The sequence below is a fragment of the Cyrtonyx montezumae genome, unplaced genomic scaffold (assembly GCF_038088225.1).
Source record: "Cyrtonyx montezumae isolate F1298 unplaced genomic scaffold, pur_monq_1.0 scaffold_17, whole genome shotgun sequence".
Lineage (NCBI taxonomy): Eukaryota > Metazoa > Chordata > Aves > Galliformes > Odontophoridae > Cyrtonyx > Cyrtonyx montezumae.
The window spans coordinates 10520115-10534799 of record NW_027071903.1 but is presented as its reverse complement, the minus strand read 5'-3'; the positions used below and the strand labels follow the sequence as shown (position 1 = coordinate 10534799).

Below are 14685 nucleotides of genomic sequence, written 5' to 3'. Positions count from 1 at the left end.
AAGTCTTAAAAATCAGATCAAAATACATAGTAGTAATTTGAAAATTATTTTCCCATCACTAGCAGAAGTGCAAGGTGTGAAACATCAAGAGGGTATGTGTTCTCTAACCTCAGTCATGCAGGTGGCTCAGAGCACCAGATCTCCCACCCAGGCCCCTCTCCTGAGGGGCACAGCCTCCACAGGCACCTGGCCACAGCATCCACCTGCCTCCAGGCTGAGCTGGCCACCAAAGAGGGCAACTGTCAGTCTGGGTGGTCACACCTCTGTCATGGTGCTGGAGCATATCAGCAAGTAAAGGCAGCTGCAGAGCTCTGAGCTGGCCTAGCATTAGGAAAGGCACCAGGCAAACTGCATGCAGGAGAGCTTGGGAGCTGACTCATCCCTTCCCACAGGTCTGCAGCCCAAGGAAAGGACACCGATAACATCACCTCTGGATCTGGGGTGGGGTGGTGGTGTTCGTGCCTAAATACCATGATGGTTACAGGATCTGCTTTGAGGATAAGATAAGCTGGTAAAGAAGGAAGAAGAATTTGTAATGCCAGAGCAGTGCAACTGAATTAGATGGGAGGGTTTACTACTGATCCAAGATGGTTTACTGTGCAACGACAGTTCAACCAAAAAATCTGTTAGGCCTTATAATTAACTTCTATGACTATCTCAGCAGGAAAAGAAAGAAGTCCTTTTATAATGCTGATTTTCATAAGCAGCCAACACTAGGGTGTAAAACAACATATCACACCAGAAGGAACTCAGCTGTGCTTTGTATCTTCCAAAGTCCAAGGTGCATGATTGCTTCATGAGTCCCATATACTCTGTCCTATCTTCCTGATAGATTTTCTGACTTTAACTGGTTTGAAATTGAACTTACAACTACAAAAGTCAATATCCCACTTGCACTAGGTTTGCAGTGATCTATTTAAAAGTCGTGTCTTTGAACACTGTGTCCTCAGAAGCCCAGGTAAGTTTTCATTGTGTAATTTCAACTATATCAAAAGTAGAATGCTTGCAGCCATTTGTAGTAATAAAATAGCAACATTAAGCTATATATATGACATTTGGAAAAAAAAATCCACTAAAAGAAACAAACAAACAAACCAGCATATTTAGCTTGAAGACTACAGGTAAAAATAATGTCTACTATAGAGAGAAAGCCTCAATATTTTCTATTGAATATCCATAATTTTTCAAGAATTTGAACTCCCTGATATTTTCAGATTATTTTTTTATGATTAAATAGTATTCCGTCAATACCAAAATTAGCACTAAAAAATAATCACTTTAAAAGGGATGTACAAACTGACACAAGATTCTTTCAGATATCATCATTTAGGATACAGAATTATAAGCACACAGCAAACAGAAAAACACTAAGGACAAGCTACCCACGCTCAGGTGAATTACGTCTAGAACTGAATCTCTCTCATTGGTATAGCAATGTTTTAAACATGCCTCTGTTTTTCTCTCTCACTAAAGCAATCAAGAAGCTCAGACTGCTGATGTGAAAGAGCCAGAGTACACGGATATAACTTGCCTCTTCTAATTACAGCTAGGTATGCCAGGAGATGTACAAAAAATAAATAAATCACAGTGACTGAAACAGGCATCCCACATTACCCTTATCTTCTCCCCTTCCCCTTCTCATTTAGTTATTTAGGGGGAGTGTTACAGTTCCAGATAAAAGCGTGTTTCCCACCTCTAGGGTAAATAGTGTATTTGCACAGAACAGGTGCAATCATAACATGGCAAGGGATAAGGAGCAAGTTGTGGGTGGGAAGAAGATAAAACCTGTCCTGAGCATGATAAGAAACCACTTGCTATTTAGATTTAGGTTTGGTTCAACTAAAGAAAGTGAAACAGAGAAGCAGAGTGAAGGATGAAAACTGCTCTCTGCAGTACTTCCACGTACTGAGCAGAAATACAGACAGACATAACACAGCTGAGGCTTTACTGATGCACTGAACCCAGGAACCTTGCTTTCTCAGGCTTTTCTTTTTTCTAGACTCCAGATTTTTGGAATAATGAACAACACAGACATTCATATCAAAAAAAGTCACCAGATAATAGGTAACTGATCTATAAGGCTGCTCAGAGCACAGATCATCACTATTTTCCTACATACTCTGTCATCAAGAGCTGTGACAGAACTAAGCATTTTTCAAGGAATTTTATCAAACATCATAACCAAAATTCAAGAGTAAATAATAATACAAGAACCACATTGCTCATGTTTGCTGCCAAAGGCAAAGATCATTCTTTCCATCTGATCTTCTGCTTATTTGTCTGCAGCATTCTTTGGGTTAGTATTCCTCCAGAAGCAAAGAGATCAGCAGGCAGCTTCACTGTGAAAATAAAGTTTAGCCTGAGGCCAAGAAATGGACAATGGAAAGGACACAGCTCTGCATCAGCACCTGAAACAACGTACTATGACATTACAAATACCTTTATTAAGGTATAAAATAAGTTACAGAAACTAAAGAATAGGAGACACTAAATCCTATCCCTCTTTGTTTAATGACTACTACTTACAACAGTAAGTTCTGTGGAGTACGTGTTTTTAAAAATTTTACTTCTATGCACTATTTATTACAAGGGGATTTTAATGTTCCTCAAGAATCTTCAAATATCAACCATGCAACATTGGTTACACCACCACATCTGTGCTTTACAGCCAAAACAAAAACTAAAACTAACGCTTGCAATGAGGAAGTTCCCTTCCTTGGAGGTAAGTGTGAAAGCACCACTAAAGTGATGCACTACACTTGGAACAGGAAGCGTTGTTTCTGCAGTTGTACCCTACCAACAGCAGCCAAACAAGCACTGCTCTTTAAGAAAGTTTTGAAAAAATACAGTGTTAGGTTTTAAAAAAGGCCCTTTACAGACTCACTCTGAAATAAACCTCCACCAACAGGATGCAAACTTCTGAAATCTTGTATTTTTAGTCATGCTTTGAGTAACACAAACCTCAAAACTGTTGTATAGGATTCATACGCATTTATCACTCACCCAAACTACATGCCGTGGATGCCTGGGTAGGCACTTTTGGAACTTGGAAAGAACAGAAGCAGAACAGAGCTCTTCGTGTTGTACTGCTCCGCAGACAGCTTGCATACCTCATGAGGACTGTTTGCACTGTAAGCTTTGATTGTCTATTGAGATACTGTAACTGCTGAACACCAATCCGTGATCAGTATCATTCTTGTTTCATCTTATCCTCCATCTTTTATTTTCAAAGCTTTACTTGGCAGCCAACCCCACTGTTTTCCACACTAACAGGCTACTGAAACCTACATCATTTGAAGCACTGACTCACTATGGGAAACACTGGTGTCTCAACAGGCAAAGGCTGAAATGAAGCAGATGCTTAAACTAAGTGATCCTGGAGCAGCTTAACCCTTGAGATGCACTCATACTAAGTCCAGTTACCTGGTATTAGAACAAAAAGAGTTACTACCAAAAACTTGAAACAGTTTGACAGTTACAGCAAAACTTGAGAATATGACAAAAGCCATTTGTCTTTAAAAAACAAACAAACAAAAAAAAAACCCCACACAGTTCTACAGTTACTGCCTTGGAGTAAGACAGTAAGAGTTGACAGAACTTTCCAAAACAGCAAAGCACAAAGCCACTACCACAGAGAAGGTTATCATGCTGCTGATCAACATCCCATCAATCCCCAGAGCTGGGCGTAGCCACTGAGAAAGTACTTCTTAGACTGCAAGTCTAAGGCTGAGCTGTACACAGCAGGTTACTCGGGGGTGTTACTGTCCTAAATTTTACTAAGTTTAGAAATTAGTAACACTGTTGTTTGCTTACCTTTACAGGCCACAGAATTCATCAGCAAAAGTACTATTTCTTCAGCCTACTGTGCTCCCTTTGATTTCTGCAGCAGAGTGAGTGCAGCCCTGTCAGGTATGATCCCTGACAGCAAATCTTTGAGAAACCCTGCACACCAACCCGCAACAAGGCACGCAAGAATATTCTGAGGACCACTGCCAGCACTAAGAACTCTTCTATTTCTTACCCTCCTAGCTCAAGGAAGAAAAATACTACCCAATCTCTCCATAGATAATGAAACTTTGGCCTAGAAAAAAAAGAAAAACTTAAATATTTAACTATACAGGGACATGCTGCAGAATGAAAGTAACTTGACTGAAAACACTTGACGATAGATAGAAATGACTGAGATGAAGGCAAAAGACTGGTGAGAGTGTCTTTGTGCTAACTGATCTCAGTGCTTTACATGCAATAACAGCAAATAGCTAAAAATTGAAGAATGTTTTTCTTAACTGACGGCATTCTTTGTAACAAAAGCTGCATGTTTTTATAATAATTTTTAGACACATGAGATGAAATATCAGCAATTTCACCGAATAAAGCAACACATAATTCAAAACAGCGTAACATTAAAAGACCAACTTTTATATGTTCCTTCCCTGCATCTTGCAGCTTTGAATGAAGGCTTATCTGCTGCTAGCTTGGAAGTGAAGACATTCTGACACTGCCCACTGGCTTTGTCACAAGAGCAGGAAAACGCATTCCTAAGATGTGATGAACTGAAAAATTTGTCTCCGTGTACGTAGGTGACCAGAAGACTCATTTAGGAGAGGTTCACTTTGGAAAATGAATGGCAAATGGAACTGCCAAATAGTCTGGCACAAAATGAGCATGGATGCAAAGTATTCTACTGTAAAAACAATTCAAGTAAACCTATAGTCATTTTCTGTTAAACACTTGTTAGTATATATATACTAAAATCACTCAAAACAGGCAGTCAATTTTTCCACTAGTCTTAATCTCTTCTGAATGCTCCTTGAGAGCAGTTAGAGCTCTACAAAATATGTCAGGACTCATAGATTAACACCAATACTTCCTATTTCTGGTAGAAAAGTACACAGTGTTTACATTTTCCTTCTTTGCAGTTATAATCACTTCAAAACTATCTGCTGTAACTGAATCACTTAAGATTCTTATCCTCCTCTGCACTTTCCAACCCATGAGCCCTTCTGCTATGCAAGGCATGTATGGTCAAAAAAACGATATACACCTGTTACAATATTTGTATTCTTATCTAAAGACACCACCATCTGAAAGAGAGGGGGAAAAAAAAACTTTAAAAAAAAGCAAGACAACATCTCACAGAGTTGATCTATCAAGGCAGATAGAAATCCACCAACTGTATGTATGCGCGTGCGTACATGCAGACAAAAATGAGACTTTAACCTCTGTATGTCTTACTAGAGGTACATGTTCAATCTGCAATGCCCAAGCAAGTTTCCACTCACACCCTGATATTTCTCTAGCACTAAGGATGATTCCCTGGCCATCAGCAATAGATGCCTTACAATTCTTAGAAATGGGTCAGTACTGTCCAAGGACAGAGCTGAGCAGCTGCTTACTGGTCCTCAGGTGGGACAGGAAGGAGAACACCCAACAGATGAGGTGTTTCAGAAATTTCATAATGTCTTTTAGAAAAACACACTGTGGTGCTGTTTTGAAACCATCCAGAAAGAACACTGGCCAGAGATTATCAAAGAGGAGAAAAAGAATCGAGCACTGCATTCATGAAGAGGCTTAGTTACTGTCATCTGTATTTGCAACGTATCTAATTAGCTAAAACACGGTTACATTAAGGGCTATGCCAAATTCCCAAAATTTTACTGAATTCAATTTTATTTTTTAAAGATGTTCCTCTTTCCCCGGAGCCTCTGACAAAGGTTTATATGTAAAATTGTCTTCACTGACATCATCTGGATGTCAGCTACTCATCTGGAAGCACTGTCAGGACCAGGGGCTGAAGACAGCAAGTTTCACGGCAAACACAAGCACTGAAAACAGAGACAAACAAGCAAGAGAAGTCTTTTACATCTGCAGAGAAGAAAAAAGGTTATTCTGTTTTGATAGCTGAAGGCTGTCAGCACACAGCACTCTGCTGATAAGCAGCAAGTTTCAGGAAGTGATACGCAGGCTGAGTACTTTGAGCCTATTTTGATCGGCAAGACAGAGCAACTTCCCCACGCTCAGCACTAACCACAGGCACCTCCTGCCCTAAGAACAGGGGCAGGCCCTCCCTCCTTCTGGCCGAGGCACATTAAGCAGCTCCACTGTGAGCAGTGCACCTTGCTGTTCTGAAGAGGCTGCTTTTCACACCTCCCAATTTGTTGCTTACATCCTGTTGAGCTGGTGGATCAATGGTGCACCTGCAGCACAAATCTGTTTTGATTTTGGTTTGGTTGTTGTTTTGTTTTTTTTTCCCTATTGCTCCTGTTGCAGTTATTTTTTAAAAGTGTCTAATCTTTTTCAAGCTAAAACTGTTAAAGGGTGAAAAACCTGCAGCCCTGCTGTAGTAGCAATAATAAACCTCTTCTCTTTACTCCTTCGCAGAACCTTTTGTCTATTACTTTATTTTTTTCATGATTTTTCCTTTGCTTTAGGTGTGTAGTATGAAGAGGTTTGTTGTATGAAGACAGACGTGAAAACAGTTCTAAGTTAACTTCCGAGAGAGTTCATTAACTTGAAGAAATAACAGACATAACAGAAGCTCCAAGGAGAGGGGCAGATTCATTTTGTGTTACGAAATCGCAGCATTGTTTACCCAAATGTGACACCTCCTCAGAGTACAGACATCCAAAATTACTTTCTTTTTCCCAGTTTTACTCAAGACATCTGCTTGCTGGTTACTCACCAGCATAACAGCTAACTTGTGGAAATTCGCATTTCATTGTGGTTACAGAAATCATACCGAGGGGCTGAGAGTAGCAGTTCAGATTCATTTTTCTTCTTCCACAAAGCACGCCCCTTCACGTTCTTCCCTTGGTCCAGTTATGAGATATACTTTTCCATTTTGGTCAGCGGCCTCTTTATTTTAATATTAGTACAATTCATTACTGGATTTGGATGCTGTTTCTTCAGAAGCGTTCACGATATCATTCCTTACTCAGCCATTCTTACTGGTTCACTTGACGCCTCCACAAACTTCTCTAAAGAAGCACTGCAAGGTTTTGGGTTATCTATTTGGTTTGTTTATTAACCTAAATGAGACTCAAGAATTTACCCTGGCAGTAAGTATAACAGAAGTGGTGCTCGAGCCCTACTTTGAATGCTCATCCTGCATCTGTACAGTTGTGCAAATATCTTATTCAAATCAAATTAATCATGTTTATACTGGAAATGAGAAAATTTTAAAGCAAATCTCTGACACCACCTTTGAACTGAAATACTGACATTCACTTGAAGTCTTTTTAGGCAAAATACAGCGGCACAGTGTTCAGCAGGTACAGGTTTGGAATTATCTTTCATCAAATCTACAACAAAATGCATTTTACTGGAATATATCTACACGAGATTTTTTCAGCAAATATGTAAATTGGGTTATTAAAAAACTATACTTCAGTATCTTAAAAGGCAGATCCTCAGACACCATTTTATAATGCTGCTAAAGTTATCTTCCACAAAAAAACTAGCGTCCATAGTTAAGAACTCTCCAATACATTTCAGAAATCCTTAAAATACATTTCACAATACCTTTAAAAAATAAACAAGCATAAATGAAGCAAACTAAAATTAATACATACACTGATATTTCCTTCTACTTTACTGTTTAGCAGAAAAAAAGATCTTTTCCATGTTATCCTAAATAACAGTCTAAAAAATATAAATTGAACCGATGCTTAGCGCTCAGTTTACTTTAAATCAGCGGCATATAACACAGCTTACTGGAGAAATGAATGTGCAAGGAATAAAGTCAGAACCAAACAGCATTAGCTCAAAGTGAGACTACTTCCTCTCCAGTACTGTCTTCAAAATTACATTGAAAACCACAAGGAACTTCAGAAGTGTATCAATTTCTCCCATAAAATGAATTGCAAACTTTCTAAACAACAGCAGAGCAGAGCAGCCTGAGTGTGCTGCTTTGCAGCTCCTGGGCAGCCTGCTGTTCCCTCCTTCATTTCACCTTTTGTTACACTGGAACTCTGTGGCTACCAACATCTTATAGATGCCCCTCTGGATGTGCCTAGAAAACAGGACTCTATGCAAGGACTGATTCCTGCTCTCTGGGGAGTAATATTTCATTAACACAGGAACTATTTCCTGAAAGCAGGAAGTTTGAAGTAGTAAGACACATGCAGAGCCCATCCCAGAAGTACTGCTAGGAAGGTCTCCCAACATTTTCTGCTACCTTCTTTCTTGCTCCAGCAGTTTTAAAGGTTACACAGTACTGCTGGAGTGCTTTTAAGTTTCAGTGACTAGAGTTTTCCTATGTGGCGCAAGAATTAAAGTAATTAAGAGTTTAGCAAACAGTAGTTCACGTTTAAACTATTTCATATCTAGAATCGCAAATCTTTATATGTAAAGGCAAGGGCAGGAACACCATTACTACAGGCAGCTGCAAAGAACACATGGCTCCTGCAAGCTCCTGCAGCTGCACCTCTCCTGCAACAATGGCAGCCCTTCACTGGATCCCAGCGTGGCTCCAACACACACCGTCCTTCTGTCAGCATGTTCATACTAGCACTTGTTTTACCTTGGCAGGGCTCGTTGGCAGGCAGACTCATCAGCCCAGGCAAGATGCACATGTACACCAAAACTAGCCTCAGTGAAAAGCACTACAGAGCTGAGAGCTTTGGGATCCAGTAAGGGAGAGAAAATACACCAAATTGATACTACAGTGATACACTTCAACTACTCATCTACAGCCAGGTCTAAGAGCATAACGAAATAAGAAGTGACAGAAACGACAATTTGGGAAGTAACCAATTCAAAATTGAGAAAAGGCAAAACCGTTTAATGAAAATGTAACTAAACTATATAACTAAATTCCATAAAATCCTAAGTTTATTTCTTCCACCAACGATAAAATGTATGTGCTTTTGGCTTTTTTCTTTTTCCTTTTTCCCCTCAAAGGATTATGCATCGAGAATTCTGACTAAAAATGGACTTAAGCAGTAGCCCTATGATCTAATGAAATGGTAACATCCTAAAAGATAGTCTGTGACTCAAAGACTTCACATTCAAAGTAGAAACACAAGGGGAAAGCAAGCAGCCATATACAGGAAGAGCACTTAACTAAACGCCATGAAGTTCTCAGAAGCAAACCTGGGAAGAAAATGTAGGCTTGATAGCTTGCTGGCATGATCTTATCCGGTACATCAGAGAACTCCCATGGAAGCATAAAATACCCATTTAATTGGTCGTTAAATGTGCCACAGCCATTTCCTTACTTTTTAAAATTCTGACTGTTTTTAACTTTCACTTAAAGTGTCCAGTACAGTTTAAGAGCAGGCCTGAAATCCAAACATTGCCAAAAACCCAAGACATTATTTTAACAACCACATCCTGTGGTTAAAGCGTAATAAATTCCACAGGCATTTCTCTTGCCTGCAATCCCTTCTTTCCACCCTGGGCACATACAAATTCTCAAAACTGCCTGAAGCTCTTAGCCTACGAATGAGGACGGCCACCGTGGCTAAAGCAAAGAACTCAAACCCATTTTCTAACTTAGGTCTCTCCCAAGATCTCCTGCAGGCTGGCTTAGAGCAAGGGGTACTCCCTTTTGTCTCCCAGGGGGACTGAACTAATACCAGCACCCATCCCCAAAGCTGCTGACAAAATATATACTTAAGGCATTTTAAGAGTACAACAGACCAAAGCTTGTAAGACATAAATCATTTTTTACTGTAACAACTCAATACAACAAACATCAGTTTTCGCGCTTAAATTTTTTGCTTAACTTCAATGTTATACTTTCATAAATTGATAGCCCTGAAGGAGCAAGTCTGTTTGGCTGTGACAGGAAGCATCATGCCAGGCTTTAAATATCACATAAAAATAATTACGTTATTGTATAATATCATTATATTTATGTTTGAATATAAAATTAAATAAGAATGCACATTAAGGATAACAGAGCGCCAGTCATTCCGCTCCCGCAATAGTCACGGCAGTTACAAAAACAGAGTCCATCAATGCTGCAAATTCAGTTACAAGAGCAGGGAAAAATCCTTCATTTATGGTTTGACCATCTGAGAATTAAAGGTGGCTTTTTCAGTAACCTAAACAACAGCAAGGCAGAGCAGCAGATAAAATCATGGGATTTCTTGCAACCTTTCTCATATTTCTGACCCAACTACTACATTTTTTGATGTAGGGTTCAACATGACAGGTGAAGCATTGCCATTATTTCATTACTTCTGAAGTGTAAGTTTCTGCTCTGGTAAATGAACCCTAATATAACAGGCTAAAGGCCAACTAGTGAAATGACAGGTATTGCTGCCAGTGATGTACTCAAATTCAAACAGCTGCTATGGCAAGTTGGCAAGTGCAAACTTTAATGACCCAAGCCCAGCCCAACTCACCCCTTCTCTCTGATTTAAATTAGTTTAGTGAACAGAAATCTAGAGAAGAACTTGTGCTGCTCTTTTTTAACAACTACACCCTCAGTCCTGGCTTCAGCTCTGGGACAGGGGCTTTGCTGGTAAATTGTTCCAAGGAGCTTCCCCTTCTCTCCCTCCCCACTGTTTGCTCCTACCTTGACACCACACAACACCACTGTTTCGTTATGAGTATGTAGCTATTTCTAGGCCCCCACTCAGTGAGTTTAGCTCAAAAATAACCTACTGGTGCCTTTCAGTTCTCGTTCCTTTTCCCCTAAGACATCCAGCAGATCAGCAGTGTAGCACAGCCCGGGTGAGCACTGGGGCAACAGGAGCAGGGCGCGGGCAGAAAGGACCTGTAATCCACGTAAACCATGCCCTGAGCACAGAGAGATGCTAGGGAAGGGTCAGTGACAGGATAGATCAGCTGCCTGGCGAAAACAGGCTGCTTAGGTAAGCAAGCACTCAGAGCACTCTGTAATTCTCTATTTTAACGCTTGCCAGCAGTCACAGGCAATTCGGTTACAGCCGGTTCATATTCTCAGGGAAGAACTCAAGAATTTAAGAAAGGGAGACCAAAAAGTACACACTAGGGTAGCCTCCCCCCAGCCAGGCTGGCTTACCCCACTGAAAATCAAGGCGATGCGAGACGTGTTCCCCGAGCAGGGCGGACGGCTGCGACTGCACCACTCGGATGGGGCTGAGCAGCAGCACCGGTCCGGGCAGCGGTCTCCTTCCTGTGAGTCAGTGCTGAGCCAGCCGCTGCCCTGCGGTCAGCTCCGCGGCTCGGCGCTGGCAGGAACCGGGACTCGGCGCACGGGATGCAGAGCGGGATCCGAGCTGAGTTGCTCATCAGAAAAAGACCTGTTCTTTTTCAGAAGGAGCAAGGATGTATTGCTAGTATTTGGGCAACTTCCAGCAGCCAAATTACTGTTAATGCCCAGAGCACATTCTGTTTCTGTCAGGGGTCTCCCAGAGGAGCACCTCACACCTCCTGTACTCTTGTTAGTATCAGCGTTTTGCAGGCAGAAGAAGCCAGGAGAAAAGCAGACTTGCTAGGTTGACCCTACAAACACTGCTTGCATCTACTGACTGGCAGCTTTGTGCTTCCACCACTAAATCACACCAAGTGCAGCCTAAAAAACAGTTACCTTCACAAGGGAAGAAACCATTCTTCCACCTTAGACTTTCACATGTTGAGATACACACCACAAGTGCAGGTAAGGGAGGAGGACTCAGTGAAGGAGTTTCACAATCAAAAGGAATTTTTAAAAGCTTTAGCTCATGCTTTTAATAAGAAGAGAGTTCTTACTATAAACATAGAGAAATATCAATCCTTTTGTGCTATTCTGATGTATATAGATATTATGTGCACATTAATATACACCTACGCAAGTCACAGAACCAAGTCATATTGCATTTCATTTCCACTTCAGAAAGACATATGATTTCCCAAGGAGAAAGAAAAGAAAAAGGCGCAAACATGTACATACATTTTGTACTTCTAAAGTAACGCTCCCCAAAAGTTTTCACATCCAAAAGTTGCTTTTCCACTAACAACTTCCTGCAGATAGCTCTGCTGACATTTAATCTGGACCTTTAACTGTCTCTGACAAACTTTCAATAAAAAAAGAAAGTGTCTCAATGCCAGAATTCAACAAAAGAAGCAGAAATGCAACAGCCTGTGCGACGTGACAAACCCTGCATTCATACCTGACACATAGCCCGCTCCGTTCAGGAGCCAGCAGCCGAACATTTCAGGGCAAGAAAAAACACAAACCATATGCAACCCTCCAGTGACCTAAACCACGCTGAGAACAGGCACAGCTACATTTTTAGCTGCAATATGTGTTACACACAGCCATAGAAACGCTGTAACATTCAGTTAAACCACAGCAGATTTCTAACAAAGGTACCAATAGTACACGCATGTCCCCTTGGGAAATGAATTGTATAGGGTCACTTAAGAGATATCAAGCACAAATTAAGAACAGAGGAATAATAAGTTCTTAGACTGTGATAATAGCTATGGACAATGAACAAAGAAACTACCACTCACTGAACTCCCCACCCAAAACACTGATTTATGAAATCCTGAATTCTCAGACAGGATGACGCACAAAAGTAAAACAAAATAAAATAAAACAGCTGCAATCAACCATGCCAAAATGAGGAGATATTTTGCATGTACTATGAACACTAGATGTCTGCATTATCAACATCATGGGTGAAAATAAACCCGTACCATGAACACAAATCCAGAATGTAAGTAATCCGAAATAAACAAATATTAAGAGTTACAGAAAATGGTATACACAACAGGAAATGCATTGACTAACACAACAATTATTTTAAGTCTTGTTTGACTTTAAGCTTCCCCAAAGGTTTCCTCTTGGCTGAGAAGATGACTGGTAGCTAGCACAAAAATGCACGAAGAAACCTGTCGTTTAAATAAAAGGCAATAATGCTGAATTAAGTACCAGTCTGCACGCAGTACCCATCTTCCTTCCTGCAGTTTGCAGCAGGGAGAGAGCCACAGAGCTCTGCCCCAGAGCACAGGCAGACGGGGCCAGAGGTCTGGGCTCCCCCCCTGTTCCCAGGGATCAGCCACTCCTGTTCCAAGCAAACAAGGTCTCTCCCAGTTCACCTTTTTATGATCCTACAGAAGCAATTAACAGGAGATCAGCCTAAGGAACAACAAATATTTGGTGAATCTTCAAGAGCATCAAGGAACTCAGACTGCATGGCAAATCCACGCAAATGAATCCCGAAAAAGAAACGTGTGCTCATTCTGACTCAAGTGAAACAAAGAAACACCAGGATCTCATCAATAGAAAACACGTTTGTTTCAGTGCTCCTGCTTTTAAGGAGCCCTTATGGCTAGTTCTTGAACAGAAATTATTCACTTGCACAGCAGTGTAAAAGCACGACAACAGCCTGAACACACCACCCCCCCACGCACTACCTCACGCATAACCTCAGTCATATATTCCTTCATTTAGTGTGCTTGAAATCCAGAATTAATACTTCATTGCAGAGAAACATTTGCAGAAGTGTAAGTCACAGGCCCAATTAAAGCACACAGAAGTTTGCAGCCCGCTCCATTAAGGCAGGAAGGAAGTTATAAGAATGATTTAGCCTCCCAGCTGACAAGCCTACTGCTTTATCAGAATATTTATGCTAGCTGACATTTTTACTATGACACTAAATCACAAAACTGTGTGTTCTAATCACAGCTCTCAGCACTTGCCCACAGAGAAAAATTAAATTTATGTCAAAAACAGGTCAAAACTCAGAAAGCAGGGGAAAGAGGAACTGTGTAGCGTAAAACACTTTTGAAGAAAATGAGAGAACGAAAACAAACCCACTCAAAATCAAAAGTTATGGGGATTCGCAACACGTAAAACCTCCCATAACAACTGCCAATGTACAAGCTATCTCCTGTGCACGAAACTGGAACAAACTGCCTCACTAATACCTTACACAGTGACAGTGCACACAGGTAACAGCTGAGGAATTATGGCTCGTTCCTCAGCAACTTTCTCTGTGGTCATCCTCTCACGTTTGCATGCAGTTACCTGCCCAGGTAGGGGCTGAGAGCTACCAGGGGCACGATTACTTTGCTATTCCCCAGCACGTCAGCAGACATACAGGTTGCCTGACTGCGCACCGTTCTGGAGAGGGACTGAAAACACAGATGCAAAATACAGCTCTGCTCCACAAATTCCTTTGATTATGGATTACTTTACGTGTATATTTTGAATGTTCAATTGGACATTTCTATTTCTTGACAGGTAACATCTTTGTTGAAGAATCAGAGCCCAGCTAGGAGGATGGATTGTATTGCAGTGCAGTGAGGAAGGAGTGGTGCTCAGCCTCCATGGTTGAACAAGGCATCATTAAAGACCATCCACAATTACCTGGGCCGTTCCCTAACAGAACAGGTGGTTAGTGCCTATAAAACCAGTTTTTCAGGTCTGAACTCAAATAGCATGGTAACCACGCAACAGACCACCCAAGGTTTTGTGCCCGATGGAGAGCCAGGCAGCAGCTGAGGGTACACTGAGAGAACCCAGGGCCGCATGGATCCTTCTGCCACGTGGAGACAGACCTGCACTGGGTGTGAAACACAGAGATGGGAGCCCAGGAAAGTGTCAGCCAGGAGGGAGAGAATGAAGGGAGGCTCAGGGAAGAGCACGCAGAATTGTTCATTTTGCACTGACTGGCAATCTTCAGCATCACCTAAAAGCTTTCTTTAGAACACACACCACAATTAGCTGGTGACTCTGTGACCGTCAGCTCTGGAATTGGTGCA

The 14685-nt window shown here is 41.2% G+C and overlaps 1 protein-coding gene across 8 annotated transcripts in view; it reads right to left on the bottom strand.

Annotated features, from left to right (window-relative positions):
• Positions 1 to 14685, bottom strand: part of ADCY7 (adenylate cyclase 7) — a 271483-nt gene that overhangs the window by 33148 nt on the left and 223650 nt on the right. Inside the window, exon 1 of one of the 8 annotated variants that reach the window (XM_065733250.1) lies at positions 13348 to 13438. The exons of 6 other annotated variants lie outside the window; for them this stretch is intronic. The gene's annotated coding sequence lies outside the window, so the exon portion shown is untranslated. Of the gene's footprint in view, positions 1 to 10993; positions 11133 to 13347; positions 13439 to 14685 lie in introns of those variants that run through there. One more of the 8 variants, XM_065733249.1, reaches the window with a different exon arrangement.